At 47.2% G+C, this 16,972-nt stretch overlaps 1 protein-coding gene across 3 annotated transcripts in view; it reads right to left on the reverse strand.

Annotated features, from left to right (window-relative positions):
• The window catches only part of ADA2 (adenosine deaminase 2), a 41,956-nt gene extending 38,231 nt beyond the window's left edge, over positions 1-3,725 (reverse strand). For 2 of the 3 annotated variants that reach the window (XM_083180879.1, XM_083180882.1), the window contains exon 1: positions 3,601-3,725. The gene's annotated coding sequence lies outside the window, so the exon portion shown is untranslated. The remainder of the gene's footprint in view (positions 1-3,600) is intronic. The other variant, XM_083180880.1, reaches the window with a different exon arrangement.
• Positions 3,726-16,972: the final 13,247 nt, after the last annotated feature.

Here is a 16,972-nt window from a genome sequence, read left to right on the forward strand (position 1 = left end):
TAAATAGCTCACACCTACGGGCCCGCACCCAGCGTTTCATGTTCGTGCCCACACAAAGGGTGTGTGCGCCTATGGAAATGCTGGGCGGGCCTGTCAGAATGCAGTCACATGATGTCAGTGCCCGCCCCCAATTCTACATACGTGCACACGGGGAAAATCGCTCACCATTGAATGAATATCCCCTGCGTTATGTAAGCCAGGACTCACTCGGTGCCGCGATGGCCGTGGGGAGGAGGACGCTGATGAAGTCAGCAGCCATTCCTCGCCACACTCAGGGAACACCTGTCTTCCCCACAAACGGCCGCCCGGTTTGCGATGCCAGGCGTTCGGAGCCTGTGATCGCACAGAGGGCATGCGCACTGAGGACTGTACGCATGCACAGTCCTCCGATGATTGCCAGTACTGTGAAATCGGGCCATATATCTGAGACGCATTGTAACCCTGTGTTTGCTGGTGCCGTGTGGTGTAACCTTGTGTGTGCCAGTACAATGTGTGCAGCTGCAGTGGAATGTGTCCACTTTGCACTGTGTGGTGTAATGTGAATAATAGACAGTACTGTGTGGTAACGGAATCTGCTGCGCTATATAAGACACTGTAACGGAATCTGCTGCGCTATATAAGACACTGTAACGGAATCTGCTGCGCTATATAAGACGCTGTAACGGAATCTGCTGCGCTATATAAGACACTGTAACGGAATCTGCTGCGCTATATAAGACACTGTAACGGAATCTGCTGCGCTATATAAGACGCTGTAACGGAATCTGCTGCGCTATATAAGACACTGTAACGGAATCTGCTGCGCTATATAAGACACTGTAAAGGAATCTGCTGCGCTATATAAGACACTGTAACGGAATCTGCTGCGCTATATAAGACACTGTCACGGAATCTGCTGCGCTATATAAGACGCTGTAACGGAATCTGCTGCGCTATATAAGACACTGTAACGGAATCTGCTGCGCTATATAAGTCACTGTAACGGAATCTGCTGCGCTATATAAGACGCTGTAACGAAATCTGCTGCGCTATATAAGACACTATAACGGAATCTGCTGCACTCTATAAGACACTGTAACGGAATCTGCTGCGCTATATAAGTCACTGTAACGGAATCTGCTGCGCTATATAAGACGCTGTAACGGAATCTGCTGAGCTATATAAGACACTGTAACGGAATCTGCTGCTCTATATAAGACACTGTAACGGAATCTGCTGCTCTATATAAGACACTGTAACGGAATCTGCTGCGCTATATAAGACACTGTAACGGAATCTGCTGCGCTATATAAGACGCTGTAACGGAATCTGCTGCGCTATATAAGACACTATAACGGAATCTGCTGCACTCTATAAGACACTGTAACGGAATCTGCTGCGCTATATAAGACGCTGTAACGGAATCTGCTGCGCTATATAAGACGCTGTAATGGAATCTGCAGCGCTATATAAAACACCGTAACGGAATCTGCGGCGCTATATAAGACACTGTAACGGAATCTGCTGCGCTATATAAGACACTGTAACGGAATCTGCTGCGCTATATAAGACACTGTAACGGAATCTGCTGCGCTATATAAGACACTGTAGCGGAATCTGCTGCGCTATATAAGACACTGTAACGGAATCTGCTGCGCTATATAAGACGCTGTAACGGAATCTGCTGTGCTATATAAGACACTGTAACGGAATCTGCTGCGCTATATAAGACGCTGTAACGGAATCTGCTGCGCTATATAAGACACTGTAACTGAATCTGCTGTGCTATATAAGACACTGTAACGGAAGCTGCTGCGCTATATAACACACTGTAACGGACTCTGCTGCACTATATAAGACACTGTAATGGAATCTGCTGCGCTATATAAGACACAGTAACGGAATCTGCTGCGCTATATAAGACACTGTAACGGACTCTGCTGCACTATATAAGACACTGTAATGGAATCTGCTGCGCTATATAAGACACAGTAACGGAATCTGCTGCGCTATATAACACACTGTAACGGACTCTGCTGCGCTATATAAGACACTGTAACGGAAGCTGCTGCGCTATATAAGACACTGTAACGGAAGCTGCTGCGCTATATAAGACACTGTAACGGAAACTGCTGCGCAAATATAAGACACTGTAACGGAATCTGCTGCGCTATATAAGACACTGTAACGGAATCTGCTGCGCTATATAAGACACTGTAACAGAATCTGCTGCGCTATATAAGACACTAACAGAATCTGCTGCGCTATATAAGACACTGTGACGTAAGCTGCTGCGCTATATAAGACACTGTAACGGAATCTGCTGCGCTATATAAGACACTGTAACGGAATCTGCTGCGCTATATAAGACGCTGTAACGGAATCTGCTGTACTATATAAGACACTGTAACGGAATCTGCTGCGCTGTATAAGACACTGTAACGGAATCTGCTGCGCTATATAAGACACTGTAACGGAATCTGCTGCGCTATATAAGACCCTGTAACGGAATCTGCTGCACTATATAAGACACTGTAACGGAATCTGCTGCGCTATATAAGAAACTGTAACGGAATCTGCTGCGCTATATAAGAAACTGTAACGGAATCTGCTGCGCTATATAATACACTGTAACGGAATCTGCTGCGCTATATAAGACACTGTAACGGAAGCTGCTGCGCTATATAAGACACTGTAACGGAATCTGCTGCGCTATATAAGACACTGTAACGGAAGCTGCTGCGCTATATAAGACGCTGTAACGGAATCTGCTACGCTATATAAGACACTGTAACGGAAGCTGCTGCGCTATATAAGACGCTGTAACGGAATCTGCTGCGCTATATAAGACACTGTAACGGAATCTGCTGCGTTATATAAGACACTGCAACGGAATCTGCTGCGCTATATAAGACACTGTAACGGAATCTGCTGCGCTATATAATACACTGTAACGGAATCTGCTGCGCTATATAAGACAAGTAACGGAATCTGCTGCGCTATATAAGACACTGTAACGGAATCTGCTGCGCTATATAAGACACTAACGGAATCTGCTGCGATATATAAGACGCTGTAAATAAATAAATAAATAAATTAGCGACTATGCACATGCACAGTGGCCACCATCTCCGGAGGGGCCGAATTCGGACCCGTACAGGTGTGAATCGGCCCAACTGTACGGATGGTGGTCAGATAACATGAAATATAATTTTTAGCTTAGAAAAAAAAAGTGTCAACCATCTGTATATCGATCTTAGCCTCTGTCGACCTTCCATCTGCCAATGCATGTTGACCTTTGGTGTCTACCTGATGATGTTGACCAATCTCTGCTGACATACTGACATAGAGCCGAATGCAGGTGACATCACAGATACAGTGCTGTAAATGGGGGCTATTCCCTCCGGACTGCTGGTGTCCCCGGGTCCCTGCGTGATTGCTGCGCTATATAAGAACCTGTTAATAAATAATAAATCTGATTGGAACCTAACTGACCTCAGAGCTGACACTGGGCACTGATGAGATTACCCTTCCATAGGCGGTGGGGCTCAGCCGTGGGGGGTACGATGGGTACCCCTCATGTAGAAGGAAGTGTTAGGGTAGGGGGCAGAGTAAACAGACCTGGGGGTTTCTCCGCTGGATCCTGATTCTTCCTGATCCTCCTCCTGTGACTTCTCCAACAGCTGAGCGAGCAGCAGACACTGAACACAGCTGCGATCTGCTTCTGCCCTCCCCTAGGGCCAGCGTCACTGCAGGTTCCAGGGTCCACCAATAGGCAGCAGCCCAGGGCACGCCCACAATCTGTCCCTCTGTGTAAGGGACAGTAAAGTCCAGCGCAGAGACCCGTGCAGCCCCCCTCTGGCCTGACACACTGATATAAAGTACTGGAAGTGATATCCAGCTCAGGATACAGCTGCCACAAAATAAGTACACGAATACAGTAGCAGCAGACTTTGTTACTAAGCCTCGGAGAGTGACAACGTGGAGGGAGATAAAACTGCCATATTAAAGGGTGTGTTTGAAAAATGACAGTTGTGAGTACAGGTTGGTACATTGGGCGGGATGCAGTAACATCCGCAGCCACACCTCGCCGGCTCCCGCATAGATAATATGGCATATGCACTAACATCGCACAGGACTGCTCTCGTGTGAGGAGCTGCCCTTTTTATTTAGCTACATTCCATCTTAGTAAATTTCTCATGTGGGTCGCGTTGCTTTATCTGCGTCTGTCCGCCATCTCGGTGCAGTGCCGGCGGCTGCTGTAAGTCACACGGGTGTTAGGTGGATGACTCACAGCAGTCACTAGTACTGTATGGAGACAGCGGACAGACATGGGGGCATATGTAGGGATGGCCATCGATGATTCGAAATCATCGATGGTTCATGGCCGATGTCGAATACTTTTGCCATTGATGGGGGAGAGATGGTTTGATGATGCTTTGCTTTTTTTTCTTTCTTCAAAGTGCCGGGACACGTAGCATAGCTCCGCCCCCGACACCCGCAGCATAGCTCCGCCCCCGACACCAGCGAAGCCCTGCCCCCGTGTTTTTATAGGTCCATAGGCCAATCAATCAAACACAATCGGTGACCATCGATATGTAAAAACATCGATGGTCAGCCATTGCATGCTTTAGCACTATCCATGGCCAGTTGCAGAATTGCCATCGATGGTAGCCATCGATGGCAACAATGGCCATCCCTAGGCATATTTGTCAAATCTTGCAGAGAGATAAAGTAGCAGCCAATCAGCAAAATGGCAGCAGCTGATTGGTTGGTAGTTCTGCAAGCTGTGATACCCCCCTTCCCCCACAGGCAGATAGGTCCCCCCACAGGCAGATAGGTCCCCCCACAGGCAGATAGGTCCCCCCACAGGCAGATAGGTCTGCATGTTTTCCTGGTAGGCTTAAATCAAAATAACTGAGGGATTGAATAAGGGCATAAATGTATTATTCTCCGTTATGGATGAGAAGCGTTAACCGCGCACGTTCTGTACACTGATACCGCATCTCCTGTCTATGTCGGCAATGTAAGAGTGGTCAGTGGCACTGCCTGCTCCAACATCTGCAGCTATCGGTATAGACAGCAGCCGGTGCCGTTGCTCCATACGCAGCTACCCTTGCTAGTTTCTGGCCCATGAGGCATTCCTCTGCATACACAGCCAATCAGCATAACTGGGGTCGGATAACGGTTTACATTGCCCAGTTGCCCGCCCTCCCCCGTTTTCACCGCCGTGGGGGCATGAATAGACACTGTGCGCAGCATCCATTCATCGGGTGATGGAGGGGACTCCCAACTGTCACCCCCCACCGCGAGACACTGCCGGTCCTGGGCGGCACCATCCCCCAACAGGACGTTCCTGCAGATAGGGTGACAGTTGGGAGGTACGATATTAGTATAAATCCTACATTTAAAAATGTAAAATATCTGTTGGTGCATTGTGCATTATGTCCAGCAGATGGTGGCCTGAGACTATATTGGAGGCATGTATTACCTTTTATCTGGCTGCATCAAGCCTCAAAAATTCAGCTTAAAATTCTTCCTAAACTATGACCCTAACCTTCCCCTTCCCCGCAACCTAACCTTAACCTTCCCCTCCCCGCAGCCTAACCATAACCTTCCCCACCCCGCAACCTAACCTTAACCTTCTCCTCCCTGCAACCTGACCCTAACCTTCCCCTCCCCGCACCCTGATCCTAACCTTCCCATCCATGCAGCCTAACCCTAACCTACCCTCCCTGCAACCTAACCTTAACATTCCCCTCCCTACAACCTGACCCTAACCTTCCCCTCCCCGCACCCTGATCCTAACCTTCCCCTCCATGCAGCCTAACCCTAACCTTCCCTCCCTGCAACCTAACCTTAACATTCCCCTCCCTACAACCTGACCCTAACCTTCCCCTACCTGCAACCTGACCCTGACCTTCCCCTCCCCGCAGCATGACCTTCCCTCCCTGCAACCTGACCCTAACCTTCCCCTCCCCGCAGCCTAACCCTAACCTTCCCCTCCCCGCAGCCTAACCCTAACCTTCCCTGCAGCCTAACCTTCCCAAACTTAACCTTCCCCTACCCACAGCCTAACCCTGCGTTACCTGAGCCTAACGTTCCACTCTCCACAGCCTAACCATAACCTTCCCTCCCCGCAGCCTGACCCTAACCTTCCCCTCCCCTCTGCCTAGCCCTAACCTTCCCCTCACTGAAGTCTAACCCTAACCTTCCCCACCCCGCAGCTTTAACTTAGCCTTCCCCTAGCCGCAGCATAACCCTAACATTCTCTCCCTACAGCCTGACCCTTTTCTTTCCCTCTTTGCAGCCTGACCCTTTTATTTCCCTCCCCGCAGCCTGACCCTAACCTTCCCCTCCCCGAAGCCTGGCCCTAACCTTACCCTCCCCACAGCCTGGCCCTAACCTTACCCTTCCCGCAGCCTGACCCTAACCTTCCCCTCCCCGCAGCCTAACCCTCCCAGTACCCTAACCTTCCCCTCCCGGCAGCCTAACCCTAACCTTCCCTCCCCGTAGCCCAGGGCTGGGCAACACCGGCCCTCCAGATGTTGATAAACTACACATCCCAGCATGCCTTGCATCAGTTTCAGCATGGCCACATAGCAAAACTAATGCAAAGCATCCTGGGATGTGTAGTTAATTAACATCTGGAGGGCCGGTGTTGCCCAGCACTGCCGTAGCCTAACCCTAACCTTACCTGCAGCCTAGCCATAACCTTCCCCTCCCTGCAGCCTAACCCTAACCTTCCCCTCCCTGTAGCCTGACCCTAACCATCCCCTCCCTGCAGCCTAACCTTAACCTTCACCTCTCTGCAGCCTAACCCTAACCTTCCCCTCCATGCAGCCTGAACCTATCCTTCCCCTCCTTGCAGCCTAACCCTAACCTTCCCCTCCTTGCAGCCTGACCCTAACCTTCCCCTCCATGCAGCCTGACCCTATCCTTCCCCTCCTTGCAGCCTAACCCTAACCTTCCCCTCCTTGCAGCCTGACCCTAACCTTCCCCTCCCAGCAGCCTGACCCTAACCTTCCCCTCCTTGCAGCCTAACCCTAACCTTCCCCTCCTTGCAGCCTGACCCTAACCTTCCCCTCCTTGCAGCCTGACCCTAACCTTCCCCTCCATGCAGCCTGACCCTATCCTTACCCTCCTTGCAGCCTAACCCTAACCTTCCCCTCCCAGCAGCCTGACCCTAACCTTCCCTCCCCGCAGCCTGACCCTAACCTCCCCATAGCCTAACCCTAACCTTCCCTCCCTGCTGCCTAACCCTAACCTCCCCACAGCCTAACCCTAACCTTCCCTCTCCACAGCCTAACCCTAACCTTCCCTCTCTGCAGCCTGACCCTAACCTTCCCTCCCAGCAGCCTGACCCTAACCTTCCCTCCCAGCAGCCTGACCCTAACCTTCCCCTCCCAGCAGCATATCCCTAACCTTCCCTCTCTGCAGCCTAACCTTCCCCTCCCCATACCCTAACCTTCCCCTCCCCGTGCCCTAACCTTCCCCTCCCTGCCTCCTAACCTTCCCTCCCTGCCTCCTAACCTTCCCATCCCGCAGCCTGACTAGTTTGGGGCCTTCCTCCCTCCAATAATCCCTATCACTATATTATTGCTGCTGATTGCAGGCGGCAGTGATAGTTACCTTGGCGCGTTCAGTCTCCCGATAATTGCTCTGCTGTGTGCCCATCGGCATTGCATACAGATCTGAATCAGGCTCTAGGTCTCTGGATGTAGCTCAATGCCTGCGTCCCATATACAGTAACCTGACCGCCCACATACAGTGTGGTGTGATGTCCTTGGCGGTAGATTGTGCAGTGGTCTACAGATATGTACATCAGCCACTGCGAGGGGGTACGCCAGCCCCCGAACAGAGCAAACAAAACAATGGGGGTGTTTCAGACCAGCTCGTAGCGGGCCAAATCCGGTCCCCCGGCCAATGGTAGCGATCTGCGTATGTGAATATGCGTATGTGCAAACTGTTTAGCGACTTCCTCAGGAGGTATGAGGAAGCCGCTGAACAGGTTTTTAGGTAGAGAAACGCATAGAGGACTGGGGACACAAGCTGCCAACATCCCAATCTCAGATAGGACCGCGTTTAAAAGTGCATTGGCGGTCGGAGAGGTTCATTTGGGGACTGCAAGCTGGATCCCTGTTGTTTCATCCGGATGCTCACTTAAGGCCCCCATACATTAGGCTGACTTGTCCTTAGGACAAGTCGGACCCAATTCTCCTGTGAGCCGCCCGGCAGCTCCCCGGGTGGCTCACATACAATTTGGCGCTTGATGAGCCAAATTTTACATGTGATAAATCGTTTGCGATTTATCACATGACGGAGAGCTGCAGGAGGTGGGCGTGAGGATCAGGGGGGGGGGGGCGGCGGTGATCCTCATCAGGAGCTGGCAGCGCCGGCGGGTATTAGATTTTTAAAATACCTGTCAAATGACTGGCCGTTTTCTGATTGGCTGAAAGCTCTCAGCCAATCAGAGAACGGACAGTCATTTGACAGGTATTTTAAAAATCTAATACCCGCCACTGCTCTGCCCGTCCCGCAGCGCTGCTGATATCTGTGATCGCCCGGCCAGGTCAGCACTCGCCGGCGCTGCCAGCTAAGCGCTCAGGGACCCGCTGCCCGCCCCACTGCTCCCCCGGTCAGTCTGCATGCATATGCCTGTCAGGTGGGCAGGCATATGCATACAGGGAGGTCGGACGTGATCTTATGTGCTGACTGTGGAAGTCTAGTTACACACACGCCATTTTTGGATAGTATGGCCGCCATTTTGGTTCGCAGAGTTGCGCAAATAAAGTTTCCATACCCGAGTATGTGTGACAAAGTGGACCAGAAGAGTAGCCATACTATCACACATAAATTCATAATAACATACTTACACTAAATGAAATATAGTTAAAGGTTTAGAACGCCACACATAGCTTAGTTAGCCCTGCACGCATCTGTCTGTATCATGTTTAGTACCGTTCCGTTCCGTTCATTATGCGCAGTATTCCGGTCATTGCGAATATTTCGCAATATACACGGCCCGATAGTTATGGACATAATCCATATTCCAGAGACAGTTTCTGTTGAAAGTATGTAACAAAGGAACCTAGATGAAACTGTTTTTTATCACTGCTGACGCCGAAACCATCAAACAAAGGACTCTTAAAATTCACTCCCCTGCACCTAGTCAAACCAGGTGTATCATCTTACCCCCCAATCACAATGGACCTGACATACGATCTCTGACCAATAGGAATGGCCTTTGACCTCCCCCTTCTGACCCTATAAGAAAGGTGACCCAGGGCTGCCTTGGTCACTTCGGCACATCTACCTTTCCCTGACTTTCTACCGGGCTATAGTTCATCCTTGAACGATAGCGAGCTCTGACCGGACTGCGCTTCGCATATTTGATGAGACGGGTAACGGTTGCATTAACGGTATTTATTCTTATTGTATTGTTGGCTGATTGTGTCTTGTATCTGTATTCTTTCCCCCTAGCAGAGCCTGTTTAGTATTCATTGTTAGTATATTGTATCACTTGTTATACCTGTTTATTCTTATTTCTGTAACCCCCCTTTTGTCCATTAGGGACTTAAATACAACCTTTTTACGGAGTTCTTATCTCCTTATTTCTATACAGTGGTCGTGTCTGTTTATTCGCATAATAGCGATAAGGTATATTACGGACACTGTCCTTTAAGGTATATTCGCAGATTAGAGACAAAGTACTGCGAAGGAATCTCTTATTAAGGTATTGGTTCTTGGTGTACAAAATACAATAAAAGGTACGCTACGCTGCGCTACGTTTTGTTCGCACGTAGTTAGGTATAAAGGGTACGCAGGTTGCGGACTTATTACGTAACCTGCGCTTTTCATTTATTGTCTCTCTGGTCATATTTAATAGCGCCATTAACAATTGGGGGCATCGTCCGTCCGCTCCACATTCCAGAACTCAGTACCAGGCGTGCGACCTGACCTATACCAGCAAAAGGGTGGAAGTATTATCCATTGCTGGATAGGCCAGGTCCGCGGCGGTGCGGAGTTTGGGAAGTGCTAGCGTTGAACCCGGAGCACAATAAGTGAAAACCACGTGTTTAAAGCATATATTAAGTATTTAGTAAACTGTACTTCTGCCTGCCACAAGTAGTTTAACGGGGTATAGTGTCTTGAGTTGCTTGTTCATTACAGTATATGTACCACGTGCGATAAGGTTCGCACACGTGGAGTCTGTGTTTATTATAGTACATAGAGGATCCCCTCTGTGCAAAACTATAACTTTTATTGTTAGTTACTGCAAAACCAGGGACTCCGCCACGTGGCGATAAGTCCTGGGCCTTTTGCAGTAACGTAAAGCGTCTATTGTGTATTACGCAAGGTGCGCGCGCACGTGCCCACATCGGGAAAGTTTCGCATCTTTGTACGTGATTTACGGATTAAGTGCGGGATTTATTTCGCATCTTGATACGTAACTTTCGGACGGAGTTAAGGGATTTATTCCACATTTAGGCGCAATTACTGCGTATAGCGAAACCCGAGCGCAACCTTGCAAATACACTATAGAACACGTGGGTGGCCGATTCATCGGCGGCCTGTGAACAACGCACGTACACACGTGGCTGTTCATTGGTACTGCACATGCAGCACACATAGGAACTCAAAGGTGAACAGTATTAAACCACTAGTTTTATTTAAACAGTATAGTAATATACTGCGAATAAGGAGGTGATTAATAAAAGAAAATAAGTTTTTTCTTTTTGTTCATTTTTTTTTTTTAAACAAGCAACTCAAGCATTATTTTAATAGATTCCTATAGCGTATTATAAGGGATTTATACCTGCATAAGTATCTAGTGAAAAGCTACCGGCCTGGGAAGATTTTCTGTACAGAAATATTTAAAAAAAAAATAAGCATAAGACCATAAGATGTATAGCGCCCAGTGTGAAACATAACTGAGGCGAACGGGTGTGTGACGGCACGACTCAGCGCAGTGTAGTCCAGTGTAGGACAGTCCAGTTAGGACAGGGTGTACGTGCCGACGTACACATAGGAACTGCCCCTTCAGTGGAATTGATCCGCTAGGAGGGTACAAGAAGATACATCGGAACGCACTTGTTTCCGATTAGCTACTTTAGAAATCCAGTTTCTGGGGGCACAGGAAAACAAGTTTGTTGTGCCCTGGAGAGACTGGCCGCGCCTTGCAAGTTGACTAGTAGTTCGCTACTAGTTGAAAGACTTGGCGATTGAGTACATTACCTCGCATTGTGGGCTTCACGCTTGATTGCGGAATAGTGCCACTGTGTGGAGAAGTGAGTGGTTGGGGAGCTCTCAACTTAAATAACCCACCGGTATCTATTAAGCTGTGAACGTTTATTCCTGTAATTATGGGTAATAACGGGTCACGCTGTGATAACGTGCATGTTAGGGAGGAAGCAAGCCGGCCAAAAGGATCGGCGGCTTTTATTATGTGCAGGAAGCACGGTGAACTCGCAGTTGTTTACCAAAAGAAATGAAAAAGGAATACACAGGCAGCAAGTTAGAATTTCCCAGTGTTGGTAGCTTCGATCCAGAAATCTTATCAGCAGTAAAAGATGAAATATGCCTACTCTCCAGTCGTAAGGAGAGAGTGAAGCATATAGATATTCTTAAATTGTGGCAGAAGGAAGGACAGGAACAATGGGGAATCAGAGGTCTGACAATACCAGATGCAATCAGCCACAATAAAAATGCAACCGCTGCCACAATAGAATCAGCTCCCCCACCCCCATATGTGCCGAAGGGGTTAATGACTCATAAGAAAGACATGAGTAATAATGTATCCATTGCTAACTTGTACCCTGTTTTTACCCCCTATAAGCAAGATACAGATCCACAAGGGAGATTCCTGACATCAGCCATCCCTTGCGAAGCTAGCAGAAAGGAAAGAGAGGCTGAGACAGCCCAAGCTGCTGCTGCCATTCTGGTCGAGGAGATGGCTGATGCCAGGAACACGATTGGAGACACAGGTAAGTACACACAACACAACACAGAGATAGTTGCTCCTGAGATGTTGTCCAATGGTGCAGGGGGGATACAGATCCACCCTCTGCACACAGTGGAACCTCCTTGTGGACGGGGAGACGGGGATGAGGTAATGCCTGTAAAGGATAGTGACATGCACAATACATGGACACGATTGGAACGTCATTCAATCATCAAAAATTTCCCTGATCCCAGCAAAGATCTGGCAAAGTGTCAGAAATTTGTAAGGGAGCGAGGAAATTCAGATGAGCCCACCAATAAGGATTGGCGATACATGTTGAGAGCTTGCCTCCCTTCACACATAGATGTCCAGAAGTTCATTCGAGACAGTGGTGTGGAGGGCGATAAGATTTTAACTGAACAGGGCAACCAGGAAAATATACGCCTAATAAATATACAATTGGGTGTATATTTCCCTGCGACAGTTGAAAATACCCTAGGGTTCACCATCACACAGAAAGATGGTGAGTCCACCAGCGGATATTTCAACCGTGCTTTACAGGCGTTGCCAGAACACTCTGGTATCCCCAGCCCCAGGGACAGCATACATCTTAAGGGAGGGATTGTCTCTGTGCTGATACAAGGTCTTAGGGAAAATCTGAGAACCAACACAGAAACCATTCACCCCAACTGCAGACAGATGTCAATACACACTTTAAAGAAAACTGCTGTTGATCTGGACAAACGATTTATGACAGAAAGACAAAACCAAATGGTATGTTTCAAATGTGGAAACAAAGGACACATAGCCAGACATTGCAGGGTAAGTAACCATAGGAAACATAACACATATGTAAGTAACTGGGAGACACAATGGGAGAAGACAGGTAGGTCTCAACACATAGCCATAGCCCCACCTAGTAGCCAACGCCGCCCTAAGCATGACACATATATGCAAACAGGGAGTAGGACACACATACACCCCACATCCAGGTAACATAAGACAATATCTGAGGGAGGAGCCTCAGATATGGGTAAGTGGAATAGTTTAAATGTAAAGTTTTTTTTTGCATCAAACCCGTTAACAACATTCCCTCCTGGTCTAGGTTGTGCCAAGCAATTAGTAGCAGCAATTGGGGTAACAGGAAAAATACAGCATTACCCACTGACGAAACCAGCAGATGTTACAAGCGGGCCTCTGCATACCAAACAATCTTTTCTGTTGGCTGCAGCGGCCCCGACTAACCTCCTGGGTAGAGATTTACTATGTAAAATGGGATGTGTCATCTACTGCACCCCTGATGGGGTATTTCTGGACACTCCTAGAAATCTTACACAAGAAGTGCAAGATATGCTGGACAGTCCTCAGAGGCTAATGTTGTATTCCACTGTTATAGAGTCAAATCCATCTAAGGTAGCTAAAAACTACAGCACAAATACCGAGTTCCCTTTGAACTAAAGATGGGAAGGACACAGGATCAATGGCAACCATAGCTTCAATAGAAACCCTGTTAAAAACAGAAAGTATAGCGCCCCAAAGTACAGCTTCACCATTTGAAATCTGAGGTTGAGCTGGAAAAATACCCAGTGAAATAACAAGGTTCCCAAAAGAGAACTTTTAACTAAATACCCCTAGACACAGCCCATAGTCACAACCACACTGGGAAACAGAAAGAGGGCTTACAAATCAGAACAGGAGTTGAACAGGGTAAGAACCAAATAGTTGAGAGCCAATTCCCCCATAGTGCTAAATCCTGGTGTCATAAAAAAAAAAAAAAAAGGTAAAAGAAAAATTTCCAGTTGAAAATAAATGTACACATTACTGTCATAAATATTTTCTAGTTTTTGAGTTTTTCTTTCTCTCTTTTTCCAATTTTTTTCCTTCCCCTACTCTTCTGTTCCAGAAACCCACAAATCATAGAAAAATAGTTCGAAGAATCTGTCGCACTCCCAGCAGAGAAATACAATTGTGAATATGCGGTACCCCGTAAAGCAAGTAGTCACAATATAGAGATTTTTCAGTAAATCTTGAACAAAGTCCCAGTAACTTTAAGCATTGCTCCTAATGTTACCCAGGGCAACCACAGCCACCATCTTGTGAAAAGCAGTCCAAGTAATGCACAAAGCATTCCCCTTCTACAAAGAATGAAAAGGGTTGTAAAACGCATTTACATATAAATAGGTACAATCGCAAAACCCATGTCTTCACAGACAAATGTGGATAGTAAAGAAGAAGAAACAGGCCTGATTACAGCTTTTTGCCATGGGTAAAACTGACACAAGAGATCATGTGACTTAGAATATTAGACCTGCTGAGGGGGCGACAGATATAGTGACGTAAGAAACCTGGTGATGCCAGCCTGACCAATGTCGTACTGCAGTGTACAATTAAACCCTATTATTTGAGCACTTCCTACGTGTCTACACAGTGTAGTTGCCATAGCACTACCGGTAAACAAAACTGAGAATGTGGTGTTGGGGTGTGTTTTAACTGTTTGTGCTCCTCATATAGTCTGGACATTCCTAAAATTCTGCCTAAACATGTGAAAAATATTCATCAGCCAAGTCCACTAAATGGGAACTTGCATTGATGTTACCAGTAAAACGGGTAATATTGTAATCCCAGCAACACTCCTACCAGGTGTGCCCTCCAAGGCACAAAGGGTGGAGTGGTGCTGAGGTTGCTGGAATGGTGGAGTTTAGGGGGAGCCGAGACGAATATGATTGCATGACATGTTTGAATCAGACCTTTGCAGCATGCCCCCAAAGGGTGGTAACAACCCATTGGAAGAGGAAAATCATTTTTCTTTCCACAACACAGAGAGGGGAAAATTGTACACTGGCTATACCGTAATAGATGGAAAAGGCATAGTAGAGGCTGAACCCATTGGACGTCTCACTCAGCAACAGCAGTCTCATTAGTAGTACTGCGGGCTGAGAGAAAAAAACAGCCAATATTCATGCCGACTCCAAGTACGTTTGTTGGGGTAATACAGAAGATCTTAGGCCCTATGGCGCCTCAGATGTTTTGTTTCAGTAACTGGCACTCCAGTGGCGCAAGCGTTGTAAGTTTAAAAGATTTCTGACAGTCACACAGCTGCCGGACAGAGTGGCTGTTATCAAGTGTAAAGCCCACATCTTCGATGAGGATTCAGTGTCACTTGATAATGAACATGCTGGCAAGGCAGCTGGGTGAGCCATGCGCTCTGCGGATAATGTTTGTGTTCCCCCTGTAAATGTCAGTATATTCACATAGAAATACAAGATTTGTGTCCCCTGCAGGAGAAGCAGTCTGGAACCCGAAGGGATGTGGACAGGAATAGAAAGATGGACAAGGAAAACCAGTGACTCTGAGAACATGCCAAACTGTCAGGACAGAGATAGCCCATGGCCTGACTTGTCTTGACAGGGAAGGTATGTGGAAAAATTAGTCCGAAATTACTAGTGTGCCCACAGACAGGTAAGACGACAGGATCATGCCTTACTTGTCTGGGGGAAAGAAACTGCAACGGCTGTTCCCACAGAGCCATCTCCACATCCCTCCTCCAACAGGATCCTCTGCAGGTAATACAAAATTGGCTTTGTACAGTCCACTCTAGAAGCATTTAAGTTATTTTTTTTTTTATATATATATATATATATATATATATATGTTGACATTTGTGTGTATAGATATGGCAGCCCAGAAGCACCCTTGAGTATGCAAATATATATATGAAAGGTTTAAGTCATGTGTGAACCTTTAGGGACTGATGGTACACCCCATAATCTCTTTTTGTAGTAGTAGAATCACTCTCAGAACTCCACCTCATTTGTCCTCATCGAAACATTGCTTGGCGGGCAGCCACAGGTTATGGTAATCCCACAAGGAGATCCTAGACCACAAATGCAAGTGATGTATCCACACCTGGAAAACTGCAGCAAAAGGACTTTGTTGACACCTGTTGTGAACTGTCATAACCATGAACCAGGAGATGTTGTTGTTTCCCCTGCTTTGCCATATACAGGTTGCTTGATAGACCTTTGGAAAGAACCACCCCAAATCTTGTTGACCAGCACTACCTCAATAACAAAGTCGCAGAGAGAGATTCGGGTACGTTCGTCCTACTGCCAAAGGAACAGAAAGCCAGAAGGTCCTTACACTCGAGGGCGAAAGAAAGAAATCGCTAAGAGGCACCATTTCGGGATGACTGGAGAGCAGCTAAGGTCAAGCAACCTGTACAAGCTACAAAAGGGACTGTGACACACCCCACTGGTAACAGGTTGGAAGGATCACTAACAAAATGTTTTCCTTTCTCAGTTTTCTCTATTGTTGTGGGTCCTATTCTTGTCTCCCCCCCACACTATCCGTTACCGCCGCCGCACTGCTGCCAGGCATTGGACGGACGATACAGAGTTCTGAGAGTGTGTTACCCGTCCCAGTTTAGGTCAAGGTAGAATCTATAAACTTGACACATTACCCAGGACCGGATGTTTGATAGTGATAATACCATCATACTTAAAAGCATACCAAAAAGAGAGACAACAAAGAGTTTAAGGGTCTGTTGTCACAAACAATACCTACCAAAGGATGCCATATCTGAAAAACGTGTATATGTTGTAACCACCCCTGTTTTTATTTTTATCCCAAAACTGTACATTATCCTTCGTGACCCTGAGTAGATTGTTCGATAAATGCGGCCCATCGTTTATCCGTGATCCTGGATCGGCCAAGAGCAGATGGTTTACTCCCCTTATATGTTTAATTCATGGATCCCAATTTCTTTGTTAGGATTATGAATTTCTGTATTGTCGTGTAAAATGTTTTGTATTGTAACAGTTTTATATTTACTGTTAAAGGGTGGACTGTGGAAGTCTAGTTACACACACGCCATTTTTGGATAGTATGGCCGCCATTTTGGTTCGCAGAGTTGCGCAAATAAAGTTTCCATACCCGAGTATGTGTGACAAAGTGGACCAGAAGAGTAGCCATACTATCACACATAAATTCATAATAACATACTTACACTAAATGAAATATAGTTAAAGGTTTAGAATGCCACACATAGCT

Source organism: Crinia signifera, chromosome 4, assembly GCF_055691185.1.
Source record: "Crinia signifera chromosome 4, ASM5569118v1, whole genome shotgun sequence".
NCBI lineage: Eukaryota > Metazoa > Chordata > Amphibia > Anura > Myobatrachidae > Crinia > Crinia signifera.